The 13,815-nt window shown below is 46.1% G+C and overlaps 1 protein-coding gene across 2 annotated transcripts in view; it reads left to right on the top strand.

The window, feature by feature from the left end:
• Window positions 1–13,815, top strand: part of DAG1 (dystroglycan 1) — a 42,517-nt gene that overhangs the window by 14,085 nt on the left and 14,617 nt on the right. The window contains exon 1 of one of the 2 annotated variants that reach the window (XM_075321708.1): window positions 9,107–9,215. The exons of the other annotated variant lie outside the window; for it this stretch is intronic. The gene's annotated coding sequence lies outside the window, so the exon portion shown is untranslated. Of the gene's footprint in view, window positions 1–9,106; window positions 9,216–13,815 lie in introns of those variants that run through there. 2 annotated transcript variants of the gene reach the window in all.

Raw genomic sequence — 13,815 nt, 5'->3', positions numbered from 1 at the left:
GGAGACTGTGATTTCTGCTGTATACAGCAAAGCTATTGCACTGCTGTATATAGCACAAGCGATCAGACGATCACAGGTTATAGGTCCATAAGGGGAATATTAAAAATAGTGAGAAGTTAAAAAAAATAAAAAATGTTTAAAAAAAAATTAGAAAAATTAAAAATAACATAAGTTCAAATCCCCCCCCCCCATTTGTGCCATAAAAGATAATAAAAATACATATTTGGTATTACCGCATTCATAAAAGTCCAATCTATAAAAATGAGATGATGGTATTGTATAAAGGTGACGATGTTATATACGGGGTAACGGAGATATACACGGGATGACGGTGTTGTATACGAGGTGATAATGTTCTATACGGGTAACGGGATATTCATGGGGTGACAGGAGTTGTATATGGGGTGATGGGTGTTATGTATGGGGTGTACGATGAGGTGATGGTGTTGTATATGAGGCGACTGTTCTATACAGGATGATGGGTGTTGTATATGATGTGACAGGTGTTGTATACAAGGTGACTGTGTTCTATATGGGGTAATGGTGATATACATGGGGTTATGGGTGTTATGTACAGGGTGTACAATGAGGTGACCGTGGTGTATACGAGGTGACGGTGTTGTATACGAGGTGACTGTTGTATAAGAGGTGATGGTGTTGTATACGAGGTGACGGTGTTGTATACAAAGTGATGGGTGTTTTATATGAGGTGATGGTGTTATATACGAGGTGACGGTGTTGTATATGGTGTGACGGTGTTGTATATGGTGTGACGGTGTTGTATATGAGGTGACGGTGTTGTATATGAGTTGACGAAATTGTATACGAGGTGACGGTGTTTACGAGGTGACGGTGTTTACGAGGTGACGGTGTTGTATATGAGGTGACGGGTGTTGTAAATGAGGTGACGGGTGTTGTAAATGAGGTGATGGTGTTGTATACGAGTTGACGGTGTTGTATACGAGTTGACGGTGTTGTATACGAGGTGATGGTGTATACGAGGTGACGGTGTTGTATACGAGGTGACGGTGATGTATACGAGGTGATGGGTGATTTATATGAGGTGATGGTGTTATATACACGGTAACAGTGACATACATGGGGTGTTGGTATACAGTGTGATGGGTGTTATGTACGCGGTGTACAATGTGACGGGTGTTATGTACGGTGTGATGGTGTAAAATGCGAGGTGACAGTGTTAAAAATTCTGGATGATGGTGTTATATACAGTATGACTGTGATATGTTTATAATATATACACATATGTACAGTATATGCTGCTCAAAAATAATAAAGGGAACACTAAAGTACCATTTTGTTGTTTAAGTGTTCCCTTTATTTTTTTTGAGCAGTATATATTATAATTGAGTGACAGTGTTATATATGGGGTGATGGTGTTGTATACAGGATGACGGGTGCTATATACGGGGGGTGACGGTGTTATACACTGATGATGAAGAGTAAGGGTATGTGCGCACGTTGCTTTTTACCTGCTTTTTACCTGCTTTTTTGCTGCTTTTTCTTCTGCGCTGTTTAATGCCAAAATGGATGTGTTCTTCTATTCAAGCAAAGTCTATGGGAATTTGGGTTTCTTGTTCACACTATGTTGTTCAAAATGCTGCCTTTTTGTGGCAGAACTTTGGTCAAAAACTCAGCTTTTCAAAGAAGCAACATGTCAATTGTTTTTGCCATTTGGGTTTTGCACTGCAAAGCTGAGTTTTTGACCAAAGTTCTGCCACAAAAAGGCAGCATTTTGAACAACATAGTGTGAACAAGAAACCCAAATTCCCATAGACTTTGCTTGAATAGAAGAACACATCCATTTTGGCATTAAACAGCGCAGAAGAAAAAGCAGCAAAAAAGCAGGTAAAAAGCAGGTAAAAAGCAACGTGCGCACATACCCTAAGAATGTTTTAAACTTCTGACTTTCAGCCTCCATATCTCACCATCCTCTACAGCTGTGAGCGTCAGACGACCTTCATTTTATAGACAATCATCTTGGCTATCTCACACATAAATGTGACTTGCAATTATGCAGCATATGATTAGTAATGCAGATTCTTGTCATGTCACTACATTGTTACTGTTTTGCTCCTATTGATGGGAAAAAAATTCTTCTTGTATTCTACAAATTACAACCTGTTCTCACATTGCCTAATAGCTCAGTGTGTTATTAGGTTGATGTCCAAGTGAAAGGTCACTGTTCAGATCGAGGAGCAGCCATGAAAAAGATTTCCCAAGGAAAGAGAAACGGCATCATCCAGCTCATCCATAGCGGTCTCTCTACCAAGATAATTGCCAAACTGCATCATGTGAGGCCATGACAGTTAGAAGAATGGGAAATGAAGTCCGTCCATCCATTCACAAGCCAAGAGGTGACGTCCAGGCAAAATATCGGAGTCAACAAGTCGGCTCATCACAAGGTCTATCAGTTCTGGTCCGACAAACCCGGCAGTGGAGGCGGCTCGTATGCTTCATAATAGTGACATCACAGACGTCCATAACACCGTGTGATACACATTACACAAATCTAGAATGGTGGCCTGAAAAAAGGAGAAGAGCCTCAACTTCAATATCATCATAAGAAGCGTTCGCTCGAGTTTGCAAAAAAAGAACAAAAAGTGGACAAAAGAAGATTGGAAATGGGTGATTTGGGGTGAAAAGATGAAAGTCAATAGACGGCTCTGATTGGGGCAAATGGGTCTGGAAGAAACAAGGGAACAAGGGGCTAACGGATCGAGAAATTGAAGGAACTTTCAGGTTCGGTGGAGGAAGCCTGATGATATGGGGTTACTTCACAGCCAAAGGCGTTGAATACTTGTCCAGGATCAACGGTGGCCTCAATGCTGAGCTATATGTGAGGATCCTACCAGATGAGTTACTTCATATACTCGAGAACTATTGGTATGAAAAGGACAACATAGTGTTCCAGCAGGACAACGACCAGAAGCATATGGCGAGCTTGGGGAAGAAATGGTTCATTGACAATGAAGTAGAGGAGCTGGATTGTCCCCACAGTTCCCAGACCTCAACCCAATCCAACACTTGTGGGTAGAGTTGAAGAAAAAGCTGTATACAGTTAGGTCCAGAAATATTTGGACAGTGACACAAGTTTTGTTATTTTAGCTGTTTACAAAAACATGTTCAGAAATACAATTATATATATAATAGGGGCTGAACGTGCACACTCCCAGCTGCAATATGAGAGTTTTCACATCCAAATCGGAGAAAGGGTTTAGGAATCATAGCTCTGTAATGCATAGCCTCCTCTTTTTCAAGGGACCAAAAGTAATTGGACAAGGGACTCTAAGGGCTGCAATTAACTCTGAAGGCGTCTCCCTCGTTAACCTGTAATCAATGAAGTAGTTACAAGGTCTGGGGTTGATTACAGGTGTGTGGTTTTGCATTTGGAAGCTGTTGCTGTGACCAGACAACATGCGGTCTAAGGAACTCTCAATTGAGGTGAAGCAGAACATCCTGAGGCTGAAAAAAAAGAAAAAATCCATCAGAGAGATAGCAGACATGCTTGGAGTAGCAAAATCAACAGTCGGGTACATTCTGAGAAAAAAGGAATTGACTGGTGAGCTTGGGAACTCAAAAAGGCCTGGGCGTCCACAGATGACAACAGTGGTGGATGATCGCCGCATACTTTCTTTGGTGAAGAAGAACCCGTTCACAACATCAACTGAAGTCCAGAACACTCTCAGTGAAGTAGGTGTATCTGTCTCTAAGTCAACAGTAAAGAGAAGACTCCATGAAAGTAAATACAAAGGGTTCACATCTAGATGCAAACCATTCATCAATTCCAAAAATAGACAGGCCAGAGTTAAATTTGCTGAAAAACACCTCATGAAGCCAGCTCAGTTCTGGAAAAGTATTCTATGGACAGATGAGACAAAGATCAACCTGTACCAGAATGATGGGAAGAAAAAAGTTTGGAGAAGAAAGGGAACGGCACATGATCCAAGGCACACCACATCCTCTGTAAAACATGGTGGAGGCAACGTGATGGCATGGGCATGCATGGCTTTCAATGGCACTGGGTCACTTGTGTTTATTGATGACATAACAGCAGACAAGAGTAGCCGGATGAATTCTGAAGTGTACCGGGATATACTTTCAGCCCAGATTCAGCCAAATGCCGCAAAGTTGATCGGTCGGCGCTTCATAGTACAGATGGACAATGACCCCAAGCATACAGCCAAAGCTACCCAGGAGCTCATGAGTGCAAAAAAGTGGAACATTCTGCAATGGCCAAGTCAATCACCAGATCTTAACCCAATTGAGCATGCATTTCACTTGCTCAAATCCAGACTTAAGACGGAAAGACCCACAAACAAGCAAGACCTGAAGGCTGCGGCTGTAAAGGCCTGGCAAAGCATTAAGAAGGAGCAAACCCAGCGTTTGGTGATGTCCATGGGTTCCAGACTTAAGGCAGTGATTGCCTCCAAAGGATTCGCAACAAAATATTGAAAATAAAAATATTTTGTTTGGGTTTGGTTTATTTGTCCAATTACTTTTGACCTCCTAAAATGTGGAGTGTTTGTAAAGAAATGTGTACAATTCCTACAATTTCTATCAGATATTTTTGTTCAAACCTTCAAATTAAACGTTACAATCTGCACTTGAATTCTGTTGTAGAGGTTTCATTTCAAATCCAATGTGGTGGCATGCAGAGCCCAACTCGCGAAAATTGTGTCACTGTCCAAATATTTCTGGACCTAACTGTACATCCTCAAGTGAGCCGACCAGTATACACCAACAGTGGGAATGTGAAGAAGAGACCTGGGATCAGATTTTGGTCAAGATATGCTTGAATCTGATTGAGAGCCCAGAAGGATTCAGACAGTGCTGAAAGCCAAAAGTGGATTTACAAAATAATAAAAATTAAAATGTTGATTTTTAGGAGCAGAACAGTAACAATGCAGTGACATGACAAGAATCTGTATAACTAATCATATACTAAATAATCACAAGTCAGATTTATATATGAGATAGCCAAGATGATTGTCTATAAAATGAAGGTCGTCTCAGGCTCAAAGCTGTGGTGGATGGTGAGACATGGAGACTGAAAGTCACGAAAAATCAAAACATTGTTACCCTTTTGCTCATCAGTGTATTTGGGATGACAGTGTTATATACAGGGTGACTGTGATATCTTCTGATGATTAGTGTTATGTAGTTGTGGCTTGAAATTGTTCCAGAAATTTTTGTTTCCAGAAAAGTATTTCTCCCACAAAAATAATTTTCCAGAAAAATTTCAAGGGTGCCAACACTTTCAGCCATGACTGTATACGGGATGACTGGTGTTCTATACAAGGTGACAGTGTAATATACGGCGCAACGGTGTAATATACAGTGACATGTATTATATACAGGGTGGTGGGTGTTTATATACAGGGTAACGGTGTTATATACTGGGTGACTGGTATTATATACAGGGTAACGGTGTTATATACTGGGTGACTGGTATTATATACAGGGTAACGGTGTTATATACTGGGTGACTGGTATTATATACAGGGTAACTGTGTTATATTCTGGGTGACTGGTATTATATATAGGGTAACGGTGTTATGTACTGGGTGACTGGTATTATATACAGGGTAACGGTGTTATATACTGGGTGACTGGTATTATATATAGGGTAACGGTGTTATATACTGGGTGACTGGTATTATATACAGGGTAACGGTGTTATATACTGGGTGACTGGTATTATATACAGGGTAACTGTGTTATATTCTGGGTGACTGGTATTATATATAGGGTAACGGTGTTATGTACTGGGTGACTGGTATTATATACAGGGTAACGGTGTTATATACTGGGTGACTGGTATTATATACAGGGTAACGGTGTTATATACTGGGTGACTGGTATTATATATAGGGTAACGGTGTTATGTACTGGGTGACTGGTATTATATACAGGGTAACGGTGTTATATTCTGGGTGACTGGTATTATATACAGGGTAACGGTGTTATATACTGGGTGACTGGTATTATATATAGGGTAACGGTGTTATATTCTGGGTGACTGGTATTATATACAGGGTAACGGTGTTATATACTGGGTGACTGGTATTATATATAGGGTAACGGTGTTATATACTGGGTGACTGGTATTATATACAGGGTAACGGTGTTATATACTGGGTGACTGGTATTATATACAGGGTAACGGTGTTATATACTGGGTGACTGGTATTATATATAGGGTAACGGTGTTATATACTGGGTGACTGGTATTATATATAGGGTAACGGTGTTATATACTGGGTGACTGGTATTATATACAGGGTAACGGTGTTATATACTGGGTGACTGGTATTATATATAGGGTAACGGTGTTATATACTGGGTGACTGGTATTATATACAGGGTAACGGTGTTATATACTGGGTGACTGGTATTATATATAGGGTAACGGTGTTATATACTGGGTGACTGGTATTATATACAGGGTAACGGTGTTATATACTGGGTGACTGGTATTATATATAGGGTAACGGTGTTATATACTGGGTGACTGGTATTATATACAGGGTAACGGTGTTATATACTGGGTGACTGGTATTATATACAGGGTAACGGTGTTATATACTGGGTGACTGGTATTATATACAGGGTAACTGTGTTATATACTGGGTGACTGGTATTATATACAGGGTAACTGTGTTATATTCTGGGTGACTGGTATTATATACAGGGTAACGGTGTTATATACTGGGTGACTGGTATTATATATAGGGTAACGGTGTTATATTCTGGGTGACTGGTATTATATACAGGGTAACGGTGTTATATACTGGGTGACTGGTATTATATACAGGGTAACGGTGTTATATACTGGGTGACTGGTATTATATACAGGGTAACGGTGTTATGTACTGGGTGACTGGTATTATATACAGGGTAACTGTGTTATATTCTGGGTGACTGGTATTATATATAGGGTAACGGTGTTATGTACTGGGTGACTGGTATTATATATAGGGTAACGGTGTTATATTCTGGGTGACTGGTATTATATACAGGGTAACGGTGTTATATTCTGGGTGACTGGTATTATATACAGGGTAACGGTGTTATATTCTGGGTGACTGGTATTATATATAGGGTAACGGTGTTATGTACTGGGTGACTGGTATTATATATAGGGTAACGGTGTTATATACTGGGTGACTGGTATTATATACAGGGTAACGGTGTTATATACTGGGTGACTGGTATTATATATAGGGTAACGGTGTTATATACTGGGTGACTGGTATTATATATAGGGTAACGGTGTTATATACTGGGTGACTGGTATTATATACAGGGTAACGGTGTTATATACTGGGTGACTGGTATTATATACAGGGTAACGGTGTTATATACTGGGTGACTGGTATTATATACAGGGTAACGGTGTTATATACTGGGTGACTGGTATTATATACAGGGTAACGGTGTTATATACTGGGTGACTGGTATTATATATAGGGTAACGGTGTTATATACTGGGTGACTGGTATTATATATAGGGTAACGGTGTTATATGAGTTGACTGTGGTATATTCGGGTTGACGGTTGTTATATATGAGGTGACTGTTACGTACAGAGTGATGGGTGATATATACTGGGTGACTGTGTTACATATGGGGTGAAGGGTGTTATATACAGGGTGATGGCGTTATATATGCGGTGATGGGTATTTTATTTATATATATATATATATATATTATGGAATCATGGGTGTTTTATACACAGGGAGACTGGCATTATATTCAGGTGACTTGGTGGTATATGGGGTGATGGATATTACATGCAGGGTAATAGTGTTATATACGGCTTGATTGATGGTTTTTTTTTAATGGGGTGACAGGTGTTTATATAGGGGGTTACTGGTATTATATACATGGTAATGGTGTTAAATGCATGGTAACGGGTGTTATTTAGGGGGTGACGGGTGTTATTTAGGGGGTGACGGGTGTTATTTAGGGGGTGACGGGTGTTATATACGGGGTGACGGGTGTTATATACGGGGTGACGGGTGTTATATACGGGGTGACGGGTGTTATATACGGGGTGATGGGTGTTCTATACAGGTGACTGCTGTTATATACGGGGTGACGAGTGTTATAGATGGGTAATAGATGTTATATACGGGGTAATGGGTGTTATATATATGGGGTGACTGTTATATTCGGGGTGATGGGTGTTATATACAGGTGACATATATACGTGATGACTGGTATTATATGCTGGGTAACAGTATTATATATGGGGGAACTGCTGTTATATACAGGGTGATTGGTGTTATAGACGGGGTGATGGGTGTTATATATGGGGTGACTGTTATATTCGGGGTGATGGGTGTTATATACAGGTGACTGTGTAATATACGGGATGACTGGTATATGCAGGGTAACGGTATTATATACAGGGTGACTGCTGTTATATACGGGGTGATGGGTGTTATATACAGGGTGACTGCTGTTATATACAGGGTGACTGCTGTTATATACGGGGTGATGGGTGTTATATACAGGGTGACTGCTGTTATATACGGGGTGATGGGTGTTATATACAGGGTGACTGCTGTTATATACGGGGTGATGGGTGTTATATACAGGGTGACTGCTGTTATATACGGGGTGATGGGTGTTATATACAGGGTGACTGCTGTTATATACGGGGTGATGGGTGTTATATACAGGGTGACTGCTGTTATATACAGGGTGACTGCTGTTATATAGGGGGTGATGGGTGTTATATACAGGGTGACTGCTGTTATATACGGGGTGATGGGTGTTATATACAGGGTGACTGCTGTTATATACAGGGTGACTGCTGTTATATACGGGGTGATGGGTGTTATAGACGGGATGATGATGTTATACACTGTGCAGCGCGGTGGGGGCAGGGATTGCCGTCTCCCGCCCTCTCCCGTCTCTATAGTGCAGTGATGTCGGTCTTTGGGACCCTGCGCGGTCTCTCCGCTAGGACACGCCCACCGACCGCCTCTCACTCATCCACTGATTTGTAGGTTATGTAGCCGGGCGGGGTCATACAGATACTGGGCGGAGCGAACCAAGGAGACAGGGGAGGACTGGACGAGCAGATTCAGAATAGGGGTGAAAACTGTGACTTCGGCGGCGGAGGAGGCCTGCGTGACAGCTGCGGCCTGAGAGGCCTCTCCCGGGACACGGAGCGGAAACTGACCGGTGCGTGAGACGGCCGACACGGAAGTAGTACTGCGTGCGGCGAACGGGGGCTGTGTGTGTGTGTGTGTGTGTGTGTGTGTGTGTGTACGGGGGCAGTTGTACTGTGTGTGTGTACGGGGGCAGTTGTACTGTGTGTGTGTACGGGGGCAGTTGTACTGTGTGTGTGTGTACGGGGGCAGTTGTACTGTGTGTGTGTGTACGGGGGCAGTTGTACTGTGTGTGTGTGTATGGGGGCAGTTGTACTGTGTGTGTGTACGGGGGCAGTTGTACTGTGTGTGTGTGTACGGGGGCAGTTGTACTGTGTGTGTGTGTACGGGGGCAGTTGTACTGTGTGTGTGTGTATGGGGGCAGTTGTACTGTGTGTGTGTACGGGGGCAGTTGTACTGTGTGTGTGTACGGGGGCAGTTGTACTGTGTGTGTGTGTACGGGGGCAGTTGTACTGTGTGTGTGTGTGTACGGGGGCAGTTGTACTGTGTGTGTGTGTGTATGGGGGCAGTTGTACTGTGTGTGTGTATGGGGGCAGTTGTACTGTGTGTGTGTACGGGGGCAGTTGTACTGTGTGTGTGTGTATGGGGGCAGTTGTACTGTGTGTGTGTATGGGGGCAGTTGTACTGTGTGTGTGTGTATGGGGGCAGTTGTACTGTGTGTGTGTGTATGGGGGCAGTTGTACTGTGTGTGTGTATGGGGGCAGTTGTACTGTGTGTGTACGGGGGCAGTTGTACTGTGTGTGTGTACGGGGGCAGTTGTACTGTGTGTGTGTACGGGGGCAGTTGTACTGTGTGTGTGTACGGGGGCAGTTGTACTGTGTGTGTGTGTGTACGGGGGCAGTTGTACTGTGTGTGTGTACGGGGGCAGTTGTACTGTGTGTGTGTGTGTACGGGGGCAGTTGTACTGTGTGTGTGTGTGTACGGGGGCAGTTGTACTGTGTGTGTGTGTGTACGGGGGCAGTTGTACTGTGTGTGTGTGTGTACGGGGGCAGTTGTACTGTGTGTGTGTGTGTACGGGGGCAGTTGTACTGTGTGTGTGTGTGTGTACGGGGGCAGTTGTACTGTGTGTGTGTGTGTGTACGGGGGCAGTTGTACTGTGTGTGTGTGTACGGGGGCAGTTGTACTGTGCGTGTGTGTGTACGGGGGCAGTTGTACTGTGTGTGTGTGTGTACGGGGGCAGTTGTACTGTGTGTGTGTGTGTGTACGGGGGCAGTTGTACTGTGCGTGTGTGTGTACGGGGGCAGTTGTACTGTGCGTGTGTGTGTACGGGGGCAGTTGTACTGTGTGTGTGTACGGGGGCAGTTGTACTGTGTGTGTGTACGGGGGCAGTTGTACTGTGTGTGTGTCTGGAGAGCGGGGACAGTTGTACTGTGTGTGGAGGACGGGGACAGTTATATGTGTGTGTGTGTGGAGGATGGGGGCAGTTATATGTGTGTGTGTGGAGGATGGGGGCAGTGTGTGTGTGTGTGTGTGTGTGTGTGTGTGGAGGACGGGGGCAGTTTGTGTGTGTGAGGAGGACGGGGGCAGTTGTATGGTGTGTGTGTGTGTGTGTGAGGAGGACGGGGGCAGTTGTATGGTGTGTGTGTGTGTGTGTGAGGAGGACGGGGGCAGTTGTATGGTGTGTGTGTGTGTGTGTGTGTGGAGGACAGGGGCAGTTGTACTGTGTGTGTGTGTGGAGGACAGGGGCAGTTGTACTGTGTGTGTGTGGAGGACGGGGGCAGTTGTACTGTGTGTGTACGGGGGCAGTTGTACTGTGTGTGTGTGTACGGGGGCAGTTGTACGGGGTGTGTGTGTGTGTGTGTGTACGGGGGCAGTTGTACTGTGTGTGTGTGTGTACGGGGGCAGTTGTACTGTGTGTGTGTGTGTGTGTACGGGGGCAGTTGTACTGTGTGTGTGTACGGGGGCAGTTGTACTGTGTGTGTGTGTGTGTGTGTACGGGGGCAGTTGTACTGTGTGTGTGTACGGGGGCAGTTGTACTGTGTGTGTGTACGGGGGCAGTTGTACTGTGTGTGTGTGTACGGGGGCAGTTGTACTGTGTGTGTGTGTGTGTGTACGGGGGCAGTTGTACTGTGTGTGTGTACGGGGGCAGTTGTACTGTGTGTGTGTGTGTACGGGGGCAGTTGTACTGTGCGTGTGTGTGTACGGGGGCAGTTGTACTGTGTGTGTGTACGGGGGCAGTTGTACTGTGTGTGTGTCTGGAGAGCGGGGACAGTTGTACCGTGTGTGGAGGACGGGGACAGTTGTACCGTGTGTGGAGGACGGGGACAGTTGTACTGTGTGTGGAGGACGGGGACAGTTGTATGGTGTGTGTGTGGAGGACGGGGGCAGTTGTATGGTGTGTGTGTGGAGGACGGGGGCAGTTATATGTGTGTGTGTGGAGGATGGGGGCAGTTTGTGTGTGTGTGGAGGATGGGGGCAGTTTGTGTGTGTGTGTGTGGAGGATGGGGGCAGTTTGTGTGTGTGTGTGTGGAGGATGGGGGCAGTTTGTGTGTGTGTGTGTGTGGAGGATGGGGGCAGTTTGTGTGTGTGTGTGTGGAGGATGGGGGCAGTTTGTGTGTGTGTGTGTGTGGAGGATGGGGGCAGTTTGTGTGTGTGTGTGTGGAGGATGGGGGCAGTTTGTGTGTGTGTGTGTGGAGGATGGGGGCAGTTTGTGTGTGTGGAGGATGGGGGCAGTTTGTGTGTGTGTGTGTGGAGGATGGGGGCAGTTTGTGTGTGTGTGTGTGTGGAGGATGGGGGCAGTTTGTGTGTGTGCGTGTGGAGGATGGGGGCAGTTTGTGTGTGTGCGTGTGGAGGATGGGGGCAGTTTGTGTGTGTGCGTGTGGAGGATGGGGGCAGTTTGTGTGTGTGTGTGTGGAGGATGGGGGCAGTTTGTGTGTGTGTGTGTGTGGAGGATGGGGGCAGTTTGTGTGTGTGTGTGTGTGGAGGATGGGGGCAGTTTGTGTGTGTGTGTGTGTGGAGGATGGGGGCAGTTTGTGTGTGTGTGTGTGTGGAGGATGGGGGCAGTTTGTGTGTGTGTGTGTGTGGAGGATGGGGGCAGTTTGTGTGTGTGTGTGTGTGGAGGATGGGGGCAGTTTGTGTGTGTGTGTGTGTGGAGGATGGGGGCAGTTTGTGTGTGTGTGTGTGGAGGATGGGGGCAGTTTGTGTGTGTGTGTGTGGAGGATGGGGGCAGTTTGTGTGTGTGTGTGTGGAGGATGGGGGCAGTTTGTGTGTGTGTGTGAGGAGGACGGGGGCAGTTGTATGGTGTGTGTGTGTGTGTGTGTGTGGAGGACAGGGGCAGTTGTACTGTGTGTGTGTGGAGGACAGGGGCAGTTGTACTGTGTGTGTGTGTGTGTGTGTGTGTGTGTGGAGGACGGGGGCGGTTGTACTGTGTGTGTGTGGAGGACGGGGGCAGTTGTACTGTGTGTACGGGGGCAGTTGTACTGTGTGTGTGTGTGTACGGGGGCAGTTGTACGGGGTGTGTGTGTGTGTGTGTGTACGGGGGCAGTTGTACTGTGTGTGTGTACGGGGGCAGTTGTACTGTGTGTGTGTGTACGGGGGCAGTTGTACTGTGTGTGTGTGTGTGTGTGTGTGTGTGTGTACGGGGGCAGTTGTACTGTGTGTGTGTGTACGGGGGCAGTTGTACTGTGTGTGTGTGTACGGGGGCAGTTGTACTGTGTGTGTGTGTACGGGGGCAGTTGTACTGTGTGTGTGTGGAGGACAGGGGCAGTTGTACTGTGTGTGTGTGTGTGTGTGTGTGGAGGACGGGGGCAGTTGTACTGTGTGTGTGTGGAGGACGGGGGCAGTTGTACTGTGTGTGTACGGGGGCAGTTGTACTGTGTGTGTGTACGGGGGCAGTTGTACGGGGTGTGTGTGTGTGTGTACGGGGGCAGTTGTACTGTGTGTGTGTACGGGGGCAGTTGTACTGTGTGTGTGTACGGGGGCAGTTGTACTGTGTGTGTGTGTGTGTGTACGGGGGCAGTTGTACTGTGTGTGTGTGTGTGTGTGTACGGGGGCAGTTGTACTGTGTGTGTGTGTACGGGGGCAGTTGTACTGTGTGTGTGTGTACGGGGGCAGTTGTACTGTGTGTGTGTGTACGGGGGCAGTTGTACTGTGTGTGTGTGTGTACGGGGGCAGTTGTACTGTGTGTGTGTGTACGGGGGCAGTTGTACTGTGTGTGTGTGTACGGGGGCAGTTGTACTGTGTGTGTGTGTACGGGGGCAGTTGTACTGTGTGTGTGTGTACGGGGGCAGTTGTACTGTGTGTGTGTGTGTACGGGGGCAGTTGTACTGTGTGTGTGTGTGTACGGGGGCAGTTGTACTGTGTGTGTGTGTGTACGGGGGCAGTTGTACTGTGTGTGTGTGTACGGGGGCAGTTGTACTGTGTGTGTGTGTACGGGGGCAGTTGTACTGTGTGTGTGTGTACGGGGGCAGTTGTACTGTGTGTGTGTGTACGGGGGCAGTTGTACTGTGTGTGTGTGTGTGTACGGGGGCAGTTGTACTGTGTGTGTGTACGGGGGCAGTTGTACTGTGTGTGTGTACGGGGGCAGTTGTACTGTGTGTGTGTGTGTACGGGGGCAGTTGTACTGTGTGTGTGTGTGTACGGGGGCAGTTGTACTGTGTGTGTGTGTGTGTACG

This window comes from Anomaloglossus baeobatrachus, chromosome 8 (assembly GCF_048569485.1).
Source record: "Anomaloglossus baeobatrachus isolate aAnoBae1 chromosome 8, aAnoBae1.hap1, whole genome shotgun sequence".
NCBI lineage: Eukaryota > Metazoa > Chordata > Amphibia > Anura > Aromobatidae > Anomaloglossus > Anomaloglossus baeobatrachus.
This window is presented reverse-complemented; position numbering and strand designations above follow the sequence as displayed.